This window comes from Pogonomyrmex barbatus, unplaced genomic scaffold (assembly GCF_055798465.1).
Source record: "Pogonomyrmex barbatus isolate J1 unplaced genomic scaffold, ASM5579846v1 scaffold2, whole genome shotgun sequence".
NCBI lineage: Eukaryota > Metazoa > Arthropoda > Insecta > Hymenoptera > Formicidae > Pogonomyrmex > Pogonomyrmex barbatus.
In genome coordinates this window covers 15527159-15546945 of record NW_028297116.1, presented here as the reverse complement: position 1 = coordinate 15546945, position 19787 = coordinate 15527159, and the positions used below count along the sequence as shown (strand labels likewise).

The following is a 19787-nucleotide window of genomic DNA, read 5'->3' as shown; positions in this document are numbered from 1 at the left end:
AAATTGCGTTTCGACGAATTTTTTCACCCGGATTTTTATGTAAAATTGTCCGAAGTAGGTTACGTTGTACTAAATTATTTAATCAGTGATGATGGCGCATTGTACGACGAATCCCTTGGCTATTCATACAAACTTAGCAGCTGAACGACCTGTCAGAGATCTTGAGATGTCATGGGGAAAACTCCCCGCGAATAGCTGGCGTAGCACGATGTTCTACTTAGATGAAATATTCGCGCGGGGGTTAGAAATGGTATCGCCAGGGCTCTGTATAAAAATCGATCTTAGCACCTTCTACTACCTTTCTCGTTCGGCCATAAAGCCACAAGCGATGGATCGATTTTAATACAATAAAATAATAATTTGTAAAAAAGAAAGAGAAAAGGACGAGAGGACGAGAGTTTTTTTTTTTTGTTTATATATATATATATATATATATATATATATATATATAAAAACTCTTCGCAGTTTTCTCCTATAAACTCTTTTAAAGATTTCTCTTGCTGCACAGATACACACGTAGAAGCTTTTGTTTTCCGAAATCACATTGTTTTTAGCTTTAAAAAAAATATCATTGTAACATGAAGAAATGTTCCCCCCCCTCCGTTATGTAGATCAAATACAGAATGTAATGATTCACAAGGATCATCCCGTCGAGTATCAGCGTTGCTGATAGCAAATAACCGAGTCGTACATCATTACAGAGGCGCCTCGGATACGTAGCAGGCGAGCTACCTAAATTATTAGCACAAGTACTGGCAAATATTGACCTATACTCACTACCGGTTTAGCATCTCTTCGACATGCGGCTTGATCGTTACCTGCGGGATATGTCTCTAGCGGAGATGGTGCGGTTTCGCTTACACCGAGAGACCGCGGCCGAATCGATAACATCCACATGCACGGGGATTCCTCTACATGGGTTTCTTCGGTATTTGCGCATTTAATTGCCGCTGTGAACTTCGCCCGGTTATCGCCTTTGGCATGGGCTTAACCGCCCTTTATTAACCTTTAAGTTTTACACGCGGAGTATTGTCAATTGGGTAAAATTCCAATTCGAAAATCCCCGTACTCGACTAACATCTTTCAACTGATTGTGTGCCAAATTAGTGTAAAATAAATTAAGTGGAAAATTTTCATATGAATATTTATGTAGAAAGAATTTCCATTACATTAAAATAATCATACGCTTCCAGCTTTTTCGCTATTCATTAAAACTCTACTTCTTTTTTTTTTTTTTTTTTTTTTATTAATCTCGCTATTTTGCAGTGACTGGCTAGTGATACTCGTAACGAAAAAAATTTCATTAGTGCAAGTCAAAAGCGAAAGCTCAACGTTAAAAATAAATGTTAATGACATGATTTTCATCATACGCATAATCTATGCGAAGGAGTTAAAAAGCGCTCGAAATCTCATTCGCTACGATTTGAATCTTCTAATTGAGAGGAAATTAATCTAAATTTAAATCTCTCGAATGTTTTAATCCTGTCTGAAATTCTCACTAAAGCGTTAAAGGTTCTCACTTTAAACGCATGGGATATAGCATTTTTTTTCTTCAATCGCGATAGATTACTTTGCGGTATATTATAAAAATTATCTGATCGTTCTATTTCTTTTTTTTTTTTTTCTTTCATCATCTGATATTTCGTGCGGAACATCTGGCGCGATCGATTTCAAGGCAATTTTCTAATACGGTCATAAATCAATTTTAGCACGATAGGATTTCAATAACACTCACGCAATCGTCGTATTCGTAAAACTTTATCCTTTATATTTTATATTGGATTAGTGATGGTTTTAAACGATCTTTGATAAATTTCTATCTTGAAAAATGGAAATAACGATGCAAGATTATTTGATACATTTTGATATATCATGATATCAGAAGTTTTACTATATAACATATTTTCTATATAAGAAAATATAAATACATACGCATAGCGTTTTTTTTATTAAGATGAAACTTTTAATTTTAAAGAAATTGGCGAAATTAATACGAAATGGCGCACAATTGAGAAAACTGGCTGAAGTAAAGGTACAATTTTTAAGCTCTTTTTCCAGAGATTAGCGCAAATAAAAGAATTGAAATTGCTTATATTGGTTATATATAAACGTGTCTTGATTGTTCTGTAGTGAAAACAGTACGATCTATGGAAAGAAAAACATTTGTTGTTTAATAAACAAGTAGCAAGTTATTTTTCTCAAAATCAAGATTTAGGCCCTTATTCCATCCACTCCCTCAATTGTTTTACATTTGTACTTAGCTCTCCTAGCTTTGTTGTAATTAAATTAATTTACAAAAGATATACGTGCAGCGTATACGTCGTATATAGTGAAATGTTCGCATGATCAGGAAAGCTTCACTAACGAGGAAGTATCTTCTAGTAGACTATATTCGAATCTCAAAGTTACGAAACGTGTTCCTTCGTGCTAAAATATGAATGTCGCGGCACTGCTGCTCTTACAACACAGATTTCGAAAACTTTGGTTCGTTAATTTCGTTCAAGCAGTTTCGCGTCGCCACCGCTAAAATGAGAGTGGGATATTTTAAGTGAGTAACTTTCTAATAGTTTGAATCGCGCGCGCTCTATTTGCGACGTGGCTGTTAAATAATTTGAATGCCGCGGTACAAAACTTTTCCGGTGGTAGTAACGCTCACCCTCGCATTTAATTAATAACGTTCTTTATCACGATTAACACTTTGTCGCAATGCTTTCATTACGCACCGATGGCTACTTACTTATTGATATCATCATTAAACGCAATATACCGTAGCAATATACAGAGAGCTGTACTAATTACATAATTAAAATAATGGTACGGCCAGTCATCGAGCAATGTTTGCCGTTTATGAACTACCCTGTCAATATTGTGAAACGTTACCTATCGCATTGTTTGCATTCATGAATGGGAAGAGTATAGTGATATGAAATTATTGACCATCGATAATACCATCATGCATATTAATATAATTGTTTTGCCGTTTTAATATAATCAATACTTTAATTTAAGTCTCTTATAGAGTAAATGTTTAATCTCTATAATTAAAAAAGATTCAATAAAGTTTGTTGAGTGTTTTCTGCCTTCCCCTCATTTAAAAGATCAATTATTATTTCTTATCTTAGTATAAGTCTTAATTTTTAAGTTTTAAATTTTAAGTTTCAATTACCATAGTTTGTTTGACATCGCAATGACTTCCAATTGTATCGAGTGCAATAAACGCTTGCTGCAATTCAGATAAGAGGCTGCTTTCCAACTTGATCTGTTTCTTTTGTGATACAACAATACACGAAATAAATAAGCCCATGTGAGGATAATGCAAGCGCGAAGAATGGGCGGGAGAATAAAAGTTTTTGCGTTTTATTATAAAGCAAGAGTTTTCACGAAAGCTACGGCGTAACGAGATCTGGATTATCGCCACAGTTGATAGGATACGGACGAGCTATCTATAATTTCTGTTATGTAAATTGAATCCATGTATGAGTCCACGTATTCTGAAAATTTACCAACAACTAATAATACAGTTATAATGTATAATATAAAAATTAATTTTAGTAAATAATAAATGAGAGATAAAGACCAAATGAAATCCAGCATTGTTAATGGTATTATATACAATGGTATATACAATATAATATTTCTTTTTTTTTTGTGATACATCTTTCTTTCAGTAAATTACGCGATGATTATTTGTCGGTCTTAAAATATAGTTGCAAATTTCAATTATTAAATCGATAATTAATTTTAATATTAAGATGTCAACACATTTTAAAAATCATTAAGTAATTTGTCGATGAAAAATATTCTATTCAAAAATATAATTTATTAAAATTTATTATAATTTATTAAATTAATAAAATTAATATAATAAAATTAATAAAATTAATAATAAAATTAATATAATTTATTAAATTTTTTAATAAATTATTATTTACTCATTTTTAAAATGCTTATTAACATCTGCAATATTAAAATTGATTATCGATTTAATAATTGTGGTTACAATATTAGCTTGCAACTATGTTTTAAACTCGATAAATAATCAGCGCGTAGTTTGTTGAGCTGAGAAAGATATATCACAAAAACAAATAAAACAAAAACAATTCCTGTGGGGAGGAGAGGGGGATAATAAAAGGGATTTTAATCGATGTCACGATATTTGATTATCGAATTGCTATAGAATCGCTACGTTGTAAGTCTACTAAAAATAGTGGCACGTGATTGGTAATAAAAAAATTATTTAAATTTATTTCATATATAGAAACTTAGCAACCAAGATCTTGCTTGCCAAGGAATTGGCTACGATTCTATTGTTTACAAAAACAAATATTACACAGTGATATTAAAAGTGCTGGTTCTGATTTGGCCTTTATCTCTCATTTATTATTTAAAACATTTTATGTGTATTAATTTTAATTTCAATATATTATATTAAACAATTATGTTGTATTATTTTTTATCGTTTTTACTTAAATTAAATAATTTCTTTATTAATTATTAATTAATTGGGATGTCTTTAAACAATTCGCGATTGTCATTAGTATACTTGAATTTATTTGTTATTATCTTTATTTTTATTACCTATTATTATCTTTATTATCTAAATCAATAGAAAAGTATATCTACATATTATTCAGTATTTAGGATATTATAAAAAATAATGATATAACAATATCTAATTATATATGAACATGTATGCAGACAATATTTTGACAAAAAAAACAAACAACAACAACAAATAATCACGAAAACGTAGTAATAATGATCGCTTATGTGAAATTAGAACACTTCGTAAAGATCGCGTTATAAATCACATAGAAATGCAGGCAGGTTACAGATATTTGAAGTTATGGCTGTTCCCGATGAGAAAAGGGGATAATAGCGCGATACCATCCTAAACGATTAAGCTATATTTCAAAGTTTAGCCTCATTTAGAAGGCTTCTGCCCACAAGTTATCGGACGGCGCACGATATGCACGCGTCATGATTGCAAGCTTCATTAAAAAGTTGTGAATCAGAGAAACAAGAATATTCAATAGCCCGTTTAATTGATGAGCGGTCGATATGTGCAATAAGAACGATACGACGTTTATACCCGCGAGTATCGATAGCGAGAATTTTTTAACGACACTCCCTCGCGATGTTATTTTTCGAAATTGAAGAAAACTCTTCAACTTCGTTATTATTACAGTTAGGTAGGTCAAGGCGATTTTGGCGATAGGAGTTATCGAAGTATTACGTTGATGCATTTCGAGAAATTCGTTCAGATCTCTCTTCCTGGAGTTATGATAGAAAAGTGCGGCACGCAATTTAGTAAAATAAATACCTCTGTCAAAATTCAATATATTCCCATGAATATCATTATTTATTAAATATATATAAGTGTGTGTGTGTGTGTGTGTGTGTGTGTAAACGTAATGCAACAATATTTTAATAATTGATTCCAAGAACGTTCTACATTATAAATAACAGTGATTATAAATAACAGTGATTAAATATATACAATTATAATTAATATATGCATACAATTATAATTAATATTTTAATTTTAATTAATGATACAAAAAACATTTTATATATGTAAACATTTTATATATGTTATTTTTATTTTATAATAAATACAAACAATTTGGAATAAAATTAATTAAAAATAAAAAATATTTATTATTAAAAAAACTGTAAAATTATGCAAAATATCAATAAGGTTTATTTATTTAGAAATTTCCATAAAATCGATAAAAGCTAACAAAGTCATTCCTTCTTTTCTTTAAAAGTTCTCATAGTATCAAACTCCTGTATATTTGTATTAAATAAGTTTAAATAAGTTTAATAAAGTTTATTTATAATTCAATTAAAATGCGCTATTTAAAGTAATATTTGAAATATTGATATAATTAGTCAAATATACGAAAGAGAATACAGTTCTGTAACAATCGATAGAAATTATTTATACATCGATGTAAATAATTGAAGGTGAATGGTTCAAAACCGCAGACGTGAAGTTCGTGACTTTTTAATAAATGGTTTAAGGATGCAAAATTACTGGCTAACGAACAGAGTCGGGTCGAATGAGCTTTAACCGCCATACTCGTTAGCTGGGCGCTGAGGTTGAAATAAATAAGTGCAATTTATTAAGACGTTCGAACGAGGGTTTCGCACGTCCTAACTATGGTCAGAACCCGCATATTTTCACCCTCTAGAGTTTACGTACGTCGTGAAAAACCCGATAATTCTTTTAGCCCTAAATGCGTTAAGAAATTTGTCTTACTACGTCAAGTGTCAAGTTACGTCATCTAATTTTCCAGTAAATCACATCATATTCAAAAATGCGAAACAAATTATGATGAAAAAAAACCTACTCTCGCAACGATGAACACTTAAATTTCTAAGTTTATAGTAACAAGTTGAGATTTTTCATGTTCAAAACTACTTAAAAAAAAATTACAATAACATTTCAAATAAAATTTATGTCTTACAGACTGATACAAATTTTTCAACATTTTCAACAACACTTTATTTCTAAATCATTTTGCTAAATTGGATGGGTCGACGGGGCAATATGATTTTGCTTCATAAATTGGAACAAACAAAACATGTAAATTATCGTTGCATTATTAATCGCCATACGGACCGTAAGTACCGCAGAATGGCACGAAGAAAACACGGCCGTTATCTAGCCGAAGAGTGACTCAAGTTCATAAACGTAATTCATGCCAATTAGAGTTGGCTTATCCATTCTGGTGACTTGATCTTCTTGGAACACCGTGATCGCATGAACTGTCTCCAAAGAGGAATCAAATCCGAGCTACGCTTGATTTAAATCGCCTCTCGCGATGGACAAATTTCTTCATCACGCTTGAAAGTAACTTCTCGATTCATTTCGAATTTCAAAGTTACAATGTATAACATTGTCGAGATTGGTCAACTTTCTTTCGACACGATCAGCCATTGTATATTCTGAAAGTAAGATTTTGAATTTTCCATTTGGACTTGTATTTGTCTGCCAACGAACGTTTGAATTTCCCTCGAGTAAATTTTCATACAATCTATTTCGCACCATGTTCTATAATGAAATTCCTTGACCAAATCCATCTCCAGCCAAAGCTTTTCCAACAAAATCATTTTAAAAGTTAACATTAAATATTTTAACACATATTTATCTTATAACGAAATGCAGAATATTTTTTTAATTTATTTCACAAAAAAGATAAAATTATATAAAATTAAATAATATCAAACTAATAATTACCTATAGAGAGAATCTGGCTGACTCCGCATTATCTCTCGGATTTTCTCACCGTGGATGAAAGGCGGGGTAGCAGCTTTAGGGTAGACCGAACTAATTTAAAAACTTGGGAGTCCCTATGAATAATTTCGAGAGAGGGACTACGCGAGAGGATCAGGCTAAATCCTGCGTTTGTCGAGGAACGCTTAAACTGCTGAACGTACGAAAATTCCCACGCGCATATGCGCCATCGCCGTTGTACATAATGCGCGTACACGTCGTAAGTTTAGTAACGTTCCCATCTACAAAATCCTCCATATTGTTTACCTTCTTGTTTTCGACATTGTCATTACGACGACAATGTTGTTTTCGCTATACCTACACCTTTGCCCGACTGTCTCGATATATCGTTTCTTAGACTCCGCTCGTGCGTCGCTTTTCGCGTCCCTCGAGAGTTACCTCGCGGTCCAATAATAAACGAACAAATCCATTTCTCTGTTAATCCTTCGCAGCCACGTGCTGACCCCTTGCCGATGCCGTGCTCGATCAATTGGCCATTAAAAAGCAGGGCCATCTTTCATTCTGTACGACTTCTTTCTCTTGAAAGCGCCCACCCTTGGGATCAAAAGCTCTGAACCGGCAATGAGCGATTCGATTTCTTTCAACGGTTGATCTACTTTTCTATTTGTCAATAAATATCAGAACACACGTATAGAATTACATTATGATACTTTATATTTTCTATAGAAAGCCTTTTACGAGAAAAGGTACAAAGATGTTACTACATATGTCAAAATACTTATATTTCATAAAAGCTAATGCAGAAATAGAAAGATTAACCTTTTATATTTCTTTTACAATCGATCACAAATTACAAATATATTAAAATATAGTTTTTTTCATTTCTTCTCCCCCTCCCCTCTCTGTCGAGGGGATCCCCTTTCTACCGATTTATTATTATTTATAAATTTTCTTTCTCTCTATTGCGATACGCGGGTCAGTCCATATTAGACCACTTTCGTGAAATCCCCCTTTTGCGTTCAAGGCGGATAAAACGATCCGCATGTAGAATGGGTGTCAATGGCCTGTAAATTCTGCAGATGGATGTGACGACCGTAAAGAGGAAAAGGAACGGGAAGCTGCCTGGCTTCGGCACGTGTTAACGCACACAGCTGTTGCTCACAGGCGTTACGCGAGTTGCATTTATAATGCAGCGAGCTGCGAGAATCGCGAGCGATCGTCAGATATGATTTGTCAGCGTAATTAAGAGCGACTTCGCGAGGCGTGAAAATAAATGTCGACTTGGTTGCACTTGGTCGCGTTTGGATCCGCCATAATATCAAGGCGACTACTTCAGCAAACTCCCGCCTTGCTCGCTCTTAACACCGACGTCGATGCATTTTAGAGACAACCCAATCAGCGTCCCACCCATTAAAACTGAATCGTGCCGGAAGAAGACGGCGTTAATGAATCTCGAATAAGAGTATTGTAATGCGGCTTGTTAACCCGTTAACGTTCGCTCGTCGATGATTTTTCACGATTTCGGCGGTTCGAAAAACGCCGCTCGGCAAAAAGTTTCTCGTATTTGCGTATTTAAGAGAAAATGTAAATTGGCCCCGTATACGCGAGCCGTTGCATTTTCTGCCGACCTTCTTATTTGCATTTACAGTGCGTCGCCGCGTTTGAACGCGAAAGCGTGCATACGTGCATACGTAGACCGAGCCTTCCGCACGCGCACTAATTTTCCAGCGAGTCATTGAATCGCTCGTGATTAACCTGTCGGCTAGCTTTTGCCATAAACGTACGTACAAGCGCGTATTATACCGTCCAAAGTGCTCGGGAAATGTTTACCCGTACACATATTTTGCGAATTCGCGTTTAAATTTGACATGACAATGATACGATTAATAAACAGTTACAGATAAAATAAATATATAAATATTATCTATATGTAATAAAAACTGCGTGCAAATTTATTATTTATTAATTTTTTTATATTTATACATTTTTTACCTATTGTAGTTATCCATTACTGTTCTTATTTTTATCTTTTTTCAGCTAAATTGTCTTAAATTTTTTGATACAAATAACATTCCACGTTAATTATATCGAGAACATTGAACCGTTCGGTCTATTTCCAAACGTGAAATAATTTATAATGCATTTCGTAAAAATTTGAAAGGAGTAATCTGACTTATCTGGGTCTCGTACAGGCAGTCCTTAAATGGACGGGTATGAAAGAACCGTGTTCTCGCTTTTTATTAGCCCAGCTCGGCCTGTCACGCGGAACTGACGTTCTGGCAACACGTGTCCTAACTTAAAGACTGTCGGAAACTTCTCTTATAGAAGTTGCGTCTATTGCAAGCTCTATCAGTCGCAAACGCACATTACGGCGAAGAAAGTTTCGCAATTCCGAGATTCCTTTGGCAAATCATAACAGCCTAAAGTCAACAAGTTGCCCGTACTTGTGTCGAAAGAATTATTTATTGCAGATTATTTATTGCAGCATCGCTTATCCGAAATGTTTCCTTATTCATAATTTTTCGTACATACAAGTGACAAACGCATCTTTTACAATTATAAATAAATTACAATTTTTATTTTAATTAACTATATTGCATCTAGAATTCTAGTACTTTTTTGACGCTACGCAAATGACGTGAAAGCGCAAAGTTGGTATCTCGAATAAATGGTAGCTCGATTTATCTTGCGACAATGAATGAAATATCGAGAGTCTTTTACGGTGTGTCGGACTATTTTTAGAACATTACTGGGTGGAGCACGATCAGATGCACGGTCTGTTGCATGTGAATGCGCTTCCTATATGTTGAATATTCATGCAACAATCTGTAATTTGTGTCGAGCCAAAGGTCCGCACATACATTTGCAACCATCAACATAATTTTTCATCCAGCAATCCTCGAATGAAGCGATTTTTCCGAATCACGAAACTAATGAATTTTAATCATATCAAGCGACTTGCGTTCGTGCTGCTTGCTGCGCCGGTACATCTGATTGCAATCTTGCGTGTGTGACAGAAAAATCTTTTATTAGAAACTACAGTAATTGCAATGCTTTGCAGCTTTTGATTAAACTGTCCGGATGCGATATAGAATATTGGGGGGAAAAAAATTAAAACGTAAAAGTACGCCACGTCCAATTTAATTCTGTTTGTAAAATTTCGATAACTTCAGTTGCGAAATCATTTACGTTAAATCATTTACGTCTTTTTAATTCGCACGGGATTTTTATATATATCACCTGTTGTAATATAAATGTATTCCATTATATAATAATTATATTCGAGAAACGAGACTTTGGTTTTCAGCCAAAATCGTCGAAAAACATTCGAAAATTAATCAAAAAATGCTCAAACCCTCAATTTACCTCATGTAAATTCTATTTCAACAGAATCTTAATTTCAGATTTAATTTGGAAACTCGAAGATATTTAGGTAATATTGAAATTCGTGTGTACTCAAATTCTCGCTAAACTCTCTGCAATTTGATGCAAATTTCGCGGAACATCCGACGGCGCGCGCGCACACGCCGTAAATCCCTCACACAGTGATAAGTGCAAATGGCGTGAAATCGTAAAAGGGAAATTATCGGGGAAAACGGTGTACACGTCGGATTGATAGAAGAACATTCTTAATACCCAGAGGTGCCGGAAACGTGCGCGCCGACACGAGAAATCTCTCAGGAGCGCCGACAATATCCCCGTTTTTCACGTGGCGTTTCTTGCGCCTGGGAGACCGGATTTCTCAGCTGTTCTCGAATCTCATCCCGGTGAAATTAGTAGGGCCGCGTGTTACCTTCGTCCGCGCTGTCGTCGTCGAATCGAAACTGCAGAAAAACGTGCAGTCTGTCGCCGGTCAGAAAACGATAATTACAGATGAAAATAAACGGTAATACGATTATCGCAACGAGCTGAGATGTTAATTTTCTAAAAGCTCGCCGCGTAGCGTGGACTTGAGTCACTTGGGGGAAAAAAAAAAGGAAGAAGAGACGATGACGCACCGAGGGTGGTTGGCCGGTCGACGGATGGTCGGTTCAATGAGACGGGACGGAAAAAGGGGGGGGGGGGGTAGGGGAGGGGCGCGAAACGGTAAGAGCCACCGCCACACCGCCGCTCTCGTTGAATTTCCTACTCTCTTAACCCTGTTTCATCCCCCCCGAGCTCCATCGATACCCGGTCGACCGATCGTAGCCGACGCAGCCGACGGTGAGGGTGCCGCCATCGCCACGGACCAATGCCTAGCCGCGTTTAAACAGGGTGAATTTCGAACGCGAAGGGGTAATATCGATAATACACTGCTATCCGCGTATCAAATCGGTGCGGTCAAATTCAATGGAATTACTCTCTCGACATCTCGCGCTCACCATCGGGAAAACGACTGGAGCGCACTTGAAAATTTGCGCCCGCAAATCGGCGTATATCCGAACAAAAGACACTTTCCTCGACGTCAAAATCGTGATTTTATTAGTGAATTATTCCGTCCCGATTGCATGGCCCGCCCGCATGCCGTACTAATGCCCATAAGAGAATTTTGGATTAAGCCGTTATTTAATTCGCGATGAACTGGAAAAGTGATTTTTGTCATATAAAAGTAATGGGGCCTCGATGGCATTTTCCACCGACCACTTTTTTATCTCATCTTTTTTCCCCTCTTTCCTCGTTTTTCTGATATACATCTTTTCGTGTGCGGATAGGGTGGTGACAATGTATTGGATCATAAACAATGGGTTACGAGGCAATTCCGAGATAAACGAAAGTACATTTGATCGGCGGGAAGAAAGAAAATTATATAGATCTCTCGTGTATACATTCGATTTCATTACCTTTTCTATCGAAGAAAATGAAAAGATGTGACAAATTGTAAAATACCAAAAAGGAAAGATTGCGAACCTCTGCGTATGTGAATACATATACCATTCTCTCTATCTACCTTCTATTTCTATATGCGCTTAAAGGACAGAATCGCCTATGAAAGTCTGTAGGGTGAAAAAGTAGTAGTAAAAGGGTACTAAAACGTTAGAATTCTAAGAACTCAATGCTTCAAAGAGGGCTTCTGGTCGGAAGAGAAAGCAAAATAGCCTCTGTTGATTTTCGGGACAATGAACGGGAAAAGTTGTTTTTAAGAACGTGTCTTAAATACATCTGTAGTTTTAGCGAAGAGCACATACCTCTGCAATTTTTAAAACACATTTTTACCTACGTTCCATTCACTCGTTTCGTATTTAGAAAAAGTGAAGAGATTGCCTCCAATAACAATAACGTTAATATAACATTAACGCAAAAATTTTTTAAATTAAAGTACTTACATGCGTGTAACGATTACGATTATGTAACGTATTTATTATGTAGCGCATTTTTCAAATATAAACCAACAAAATTTTACGTAAATTTCCGATTGTACCACGCCATGTTTTTTTTTTTTTAGCGCGCAGTCTGGGTCGCCTGTTATAGCGTCGCTGATAGGAACTGCTTTTCTTGTTGGAGAAAAGATTCAAGAAGTTGCGAGGGAAGTTAACGTCGTCTTCGTTATACACTTTACTCATCTATTGTCTTCCTTGTCTGTAAAAAAAAAGATCTTTAGTGTTCCGCGTTTGAGGTACAAAACCATCGACTGACGTGCGTTAAAGGGAATCCTTTAGTATCGGCCAGAAGCAGATAAGAACGTCGGAATTTACGGCGCGTAAGCGACGCTACGGAGAACAGCCGGTAGACCGTTGTCGTAATTATTCGAGCGTCGCAATTCAACATAAATGTAATATCAGCTTGGGATTAACGATAAGCGAATAATTGCACTCGACCAGGACAAAGTACCATCAATCTTTGAAGTCGGGCTGTGCTGAACAGCTCGAAATATCGCGAAAAGCGAAATGATAAATTCTCAAGATTATTTTCACAATCCTATTTGCAAAATCTCCGAAATGATTGCCATTAATTAATATAAATTCTATAATATTGCTTTTTCAATCAATTACGCGGTGCTTCTATTACAATATCGGATAATATATTTTGTTAATCTGTTATTTATTATTTTAATTTTTTTTAATTAATGCTGTATACCTTTCCTATATAGACGTGTATTATTCAATTCCTGAAAAATGACATCGCCAACCCTCCGACGACTTGATAAGCCAAGATAGGAAAAGGATGACATTGATATAACGAAAGTGCGTCAAGAATAAATCACGAGTATTCGCGATCGCTCTTATATAAACTGCTCTCATATAAATATCAAGAGCTCCTCTCGGAAACTCCTCTCATTATTTAAAGCACGACGCGCGATGCACGTTGCGAAAATGTCATCGGCGAGAAACACCGATTCGAAAATCGAGACGTATCGCCGTCGTCGCCGTCGACGTCGTCGTCGTCGTCGTCGTCGTCGTCGTCGTCGTCGGAGATCAGTGATTTCTCGTGCGCGCGAGGGTGGCAAATCGAATCTCCGAGGACGTTCGCGCGATCAGAAGAAGATGGAAAAGCGAGGAAAAGTCGAAGGGCCAGGCTCGCTCGAGGGTATCGAGAGGTGAAGAGGTATAGAGAAAGCCAGTCGGAGAGGGAGCGCAAGAGGGTTGGATGAGGGTTTGGGCGACGTGCGAGCGTACAGAGGGATCCAGGAGGATGGGATGGAGCGGGTGGGGGGGGGGGGGGGGAGCGGGGGGAAGGATGGGATGGATCGTCGGAAGGGTGACGAACGGGGAGGGTTGGATCGGCGCTTGCGTGGTACCCGGTCCTATCTACTTGTCAGCCAAGCAAAGCTGCCACCACCCCGGCGCTTTGCCTCTCTCTCTCTCGCGGCGCCGCGCTACTCGATAACAAACTCTACAGTACCAGTACTGGCACGGTACTCCGGACCACCGGATCGCCCACTGTCCGTCGCCGATCATCGGTGGCACATCGGTAATCGCAAACGGAACAAAACGGAAAGATCGCGCTCCACGCGACGATCCCACGAACTCGGCCGCGCGCGCGATAATTTCGGGACTTACACGCTCGATCGCGCGTAATTTTCTCCCCGTTTACTCTTTCGTGAGGGGACAAGTGCACCGGTAGATCTTTCGATTCTCGCGTTTTCTCTTCATTCTCTTCCCCCTCTCTCCCATCCCCTCTTTCTCCTCCCTCCTTTCCCTTGGAAAGATCCTCGGTGAGATACTCGGTTTTCGATTGGAGCGTGCGTCAAGACGCGCGTGTTGATTGATCGCGATCGCGAAGATTGAGGCAACTCCGAAATCTTGTTCTCCGTCTCTCTAATCTTCTTTCGTCGTTCTCTCAATGAAAAAGTTGCCTCTTGCAATTCATTGAATCTACATTTCTCTCCAAAATAATTTATATGATTCATCTATTAAAATTAGTTGTAATAATTTATTTGAAACATTCGCACGTCGTATTCGCGGATAATAATAACATTAAAATTATATTTTACGTTGTTGCTCAACAAGATGTATAAAACATTCAAGCATGTGGGTTCAGTGGGTACAGGCGTTATTTGGCGGATCCTGGGCTAAATTTCCTACGGGCTGGTTTAACGACGTCGATTAACGCAAACCGTGATTGACTGAGGGTCGGTTGTAGTAATGTCGCTTAGGGCTCTGACATCGGTTAAGTCAATTTTCTCTCTCCCTGTTCATATCGTAGATAGAACTATAATCTACAAAGAGATAGCCAATCGCTGAGCCAGGTTTGCTCGACCTACATGATTGATGCAACCTGTCCCAACTCCGTTCTCCATCTATGTTACAAAGGGGAATGAATGACGTGATGATTAGTGCACTTGGGGAATGTTTCCGTTGACAGCATGCCAAAATTATATCCTACATTACAATCGATACGAACTATCGAAAGACGGAGGATCAATTGAACTACACTCAGCGTTAATCGACAAACCGATAGAACACGCTTTTTGAAAATGTCTCTTGTCCGTTCCGAAAAAGAAAACGGTCGACAGCGCGAAAATAATCATACATCCACCTTTCTGTTCTCCTTGTGCTCCGTTGGTTATGGTGTATAACTTGTTGCTCGCGGGCAAACGAACGTGCAGTGACCACGGATTGCAATTTTACATCTTCGGGTCAGTCGCCGATGGCAGATTGCCATGTCCGATTTTTGGAGATTCTTTTTTTCCAGTTGTGTTTCTCGCCTTCGTTCGATTCGCGACGAATAAAAACGAAGATTCGATGCGCATCCGTTACTCGGAAGTGAAGAAAAGGATAAGGAAGGCAGAAGGAGGAAGGAGAAAGGATAGAGCAGAAATATATCGTAAAGGATATACGGGATCCTGCGGTCTCGTCCTATTGTCGGTCGACCTTCCCTCGTTATTTGCGGCTTAGGACGGCAGCAGAACAAACATAGTTGTCGCGACCATCTTCCGATATTTGCCACCGCGATTATCCCCTTTTCTCTCGCAAGATCGTGGATGACTCGCCATGATGATTTCCCTCGACCTCCGAGCGGGGAACTCGATCGCCGGCCGATTACCCGCCGGCGGAACATGGGTATCAGACAAATTGAAAAGTTCAGAACCACTCCTGAGTCTCGAAATCTCGATCTCTTCCCTCGCGAGAGAGTTCAAACTACGGGATATTATCGAGATTATACCGCGGAAATGAAGATTCCTCTCGGTTTAGGATGATTTCCAACTCAGCGATCTCGATGTCGATCGCGACTTTCGCGAGAGCGACGTCGTAAAATAACGATAGAGTTCGCGATAAGGAGATTTGACGAGAGAAAAGAAAGAGGAAGGTAACAGAAAGGTAAATTGTGTCCCCTTTTCTCATAAATATTATTCGTAAGATTAATTCAACTCATGTATGTTACTGTCTTCCAGAAATAGAATTAAAAAAAATATATATAGAAATGATCGCTTAATCTTTTACAAAGTTCAACGAACATTTTTGAGAGATCGATCTACGACAGACTAACGTCTCGATAACGAGTCTCGCGGTAAACTTGATTCTTGGTTCGCGTGTCTTAGTGCTTAAGCTCGCTTTGTACGTTCATCCTCACGCACGAGAAAAATTCGATTTCGCCGGATGGTGCGGCGAGATGACAAATTGAATTTTTCTCAGTTGTCCTCTGCCAGCCCTGGAGGGGCCTGGTCTGTCATCACGAAGGGTTTTATTTATTAAAAAAAGGCCGAGCCTGGTGCTAAGGCGCGCGCATCTCACTGTCGAGACTGACACTCGATTTCAGGAGCGAGCCGCGAACACGATAAATTGACCGAGTAAACAGGACGAAAAGCTCCTTGCGGTTTTCCCGGTCGTCGTCCCTCGGGGTCCGGGGGAAATGGTGAGAATTAACCAATTACCGTGTTAGGTGAAGATGGACTCGTACTTTTCAATGAATTCTCATCGATTGAGAGCGTGTTTATCGCGTTTCTCGCGAGACGTGAATTGTCGAATGCTCGCTGCAGAGATTAAGTAGTTACGGATCGTATTGGTCCGACCGTGGTCGTCGTTTTTCACTGCTTAAAATTCCGCCGCCAATCAGCATCCGGGCTTTCTGAATGAAGTTTGATAACGTGGAAGGTTAAATACAGCTATCGATAGTGACGGGATTTCATTGATTACCTTCTCTCCGTAGCGTTTTCTTTTTTTTTAGATATTAAACCTTTATTAAAATTTAAGTGATTTCGGACGCTTTGAGTAGACGTAAGAGCATTCTTCCGGGGAATTTTCCGAGGAATATTTTTTTATCAAAACTTCAATTATTCAATATAGAGACTTCCCATTCTCTCCGATGCCTTCCTCAACAAATAAGAATTGAATAAAAGTTTTTTTCCCGTCGAGTCCTCGATTGTTTGGGAAGTCGTGCTTCTACTCTTAAGGCTTCGCCAGTAATAAATGAACTTCTCTTTAATAGCAACTATGCCGCGAAATTAAGAAAAATACGTATTCAGACATTGCTTCGAATACACCTCACTTCTAACTTTACAGCTCCGAACTTTTGTTAGCCGCTTCTTGTGTCTTGGCAAACTGCGCGAGTTAAACAGTTACGAATTGCTTGCACTCTGACGGTACTACCCGTATTTCTCCCACGTCCGAAATCCCGTCGCCGATTTGTAACGTCTTTTATTGCGAATGGATTTCGGAGAACAATAAAATTTCAAACTGTTACACTCTCCACTGAAGTGAAACTAATTTTTCTATCATTTAGAGTTCCGCCATGAATTTCCTTTAAAGCCACGTGCTCCAGAAAGTTATTGAGAAATATTGGGTAGTTAAAGATTGAAGTTCATACACCGTTAATATTCGTCATGTCGTAACTTTCATTTCACTGCAAAATTTTTAAAAATAATTACATATGATAAAATGTCAATTATTATTAAGAATTAATATTGTATGTGTAAAATTCAAATTATAAAAAAATAAAAGTTTTTAATTTATTTTTATTGCCATTCACAGTATCTATTTTCGCGTGTATAATAAACATTTTTATAATTTAAAAAATTTTTAATTGTTAATAATTTTTCAAAACTTAGAAATTGCAAAAAAGTCGCTTTCATTCTAAAATAATTTTTTAAATTTTCAAATAAATGTAGAAATGTGAGTATTTCGTGAGTACTTTAGATATTAGAGTACTAGAATTAAATAATTCGAACTTCTTTTTGTTAAGATTTATGACGCTTTTTCGACCGCAGCAAACATTTCAAAAAGTTATGAGAACTTAGAAATTACCAATCTCTTCGAATGAACCTTATGTGTATATATCTTTCAGCATCCTGAGGATTTTTCCAGCGAGTTTCTACCTGAAAATTTCTACATTGATTTTTTGAAAAATACCGAAATGTGTTTTATAAAATTAAAAATACTGAATCAGTCAGTCTGATCTTTTAATTTGGGATTTTTAATAAATTCAAATATCAGCTGAGAAAAAAATTAAACAATCGAATAGTTCATAGCAGATTTAATTCACAATTCGTATATTCTTCTTTTCTTTTCCACTACACTTTAAGATAAATCACAAAAATTATTATCAACATTACATCCATACATATCTCTAATATAAATATAGTCTATCTATCGCTTTTTCATATTCATGCCATTTTACGTACAAAAATTTTCAGAATTTAAAAAAGAAGTTGTCTTGAAATTTTATTAGAAAGTACAATTTCCCAGATTCATCCAAATTCTTAACTCCTCCTCTTAATTAATTTTTCAATGTCCTATCTTTCAGACAATTCTCCCAGGAAATGTTTTTTCGTTTTTCCACTCTTGTAGCTACCTGCTACATTGCTTACCAGGCAGCTTTCGAGCCTTGTTGCGCAGTAGCGTCCAAAGTTTTCCCTTCGGGAAGACGATCATCCAAGAATGGGTTCCGTTACACGCTTTGTTTGTTCCTCCCCGAAAAACGTCGGTTCGACCCGACGACCGTTTAATTTTCCTTCGGTGCTCCGCGCGATGTCGGCAATTTCCGAAAGGGTCGTTAACACGGATCGTCAATCCTCCTTTGTGCTCGTCGCCAATAGAAAGGGGTTACGATCTTCTTATCACGAGCAACTAACGTGATACCTTTTCGAATTTATCAAGACAAATGAATATAAGGACGCATACGGGACTCCATCAAAAATAGCAGATTTTGCAGTTTTCGAAGGTCGAAACCAGTAGTAGTATTTTCTCTTTCTTTTTTCCTTTTCTCTCTCTCTCTCTCTCTCTCTCTCTCTCTCTCTCTCTCTCTTCTCTCTACGATATCGAAAGAATGACAGGCGGAAAGGGGGCAGAGCGACTAATTGGAAAGCGGGGATTAAAGATTTCCCGGACCCGCCCTTTTCTCTCACAGCGGCAGTGGCGCTTAACTGAAATTACGTCAACTGGCGAGTGCGGTTGCACATTATCGACTGACGTAATTGGGTATTCGTTAGAAATAAATGGCCGTTAATGCAATTTTCGGCAGGTATATATGTATACATATATACCTCTTTCTCTCATTGTCTCTCCCTTTCTCCGCTTTCTCTCTCTTTCCCTCCCGCCAATAATGTATGTCGATCCAAGCTGGCTGAAAGAATGAAATTATTGTAAACTTAATGGCGCATGTGATCCTCCTTCTTCCACAGTAATTCCGGATGATTTAATCATTTGTCACATCGGCGAGAGTCATCAAGCTGACACGCTGACACGCGCTAACCGAAGAGAAAACCCGCTGCAAATCATCGTCGCGAAAATCGGGCACGACGTCGTCGCTGCGGCATACCTACCCTCTCGTTGTTACGTCCTGGCATCGTTAGCACCGAAGACAGTCTTGTGATAAATTTCCGGCACATAGCGAAACAAATTGCATCGTCAATTGGATCATCAGGTAGGTTCCTTTCCCTTTTCAATTTCGCTTCGTAAAATTACCGGACTTGCAGCAAAGACGAAAAGGAGAGTGCGAGTCACACTCATTACTTTATCAATTCTAACGAATTTCAAAAGAAACACGACAACAAAACACAACAAAAATTCAAATTACATAGAAACAGATGTGAGTGCTTTTACACGCGTTCATGGCAGTGCTGGGGAAAAATTTAAATAAATTCAACAGAAATATTTATTTAAAGGATGTATCTATAAAAATTGTTATT

At 37.6% G+C, this 19787-nt stretch overlaps 1 protein-coding gene across 6 annotated transcripts in view; it reads left to right on the top strand.

The window, feature by feature from the left end:
* Positions 1 to 13987: 13987 nt before the first annotated feature.
* 5-HT1 (serotonin receptor) overlaps positions 13988 to 19787 on the top strand; it is a 122546-nt gene continuing 116746 nt past the window's right edge. For 2 of the 6 annotated variants that reach the window (XM_089076727.1, XM_089076721.1), the window contains exon 1: positions 14059 to 19522. The gene's annotated coding sequence lies outside the window, so the exon portion shown is untranslated. Of the gene's footprint in view, positions 19523 to 19787 lie in introns of all 6 variants that reach the window. The other 4 variants (XM_089076725.1, XM_089076724.1, XM_089076723.1 and 1 more) reach the window with 4 other exon arrangements.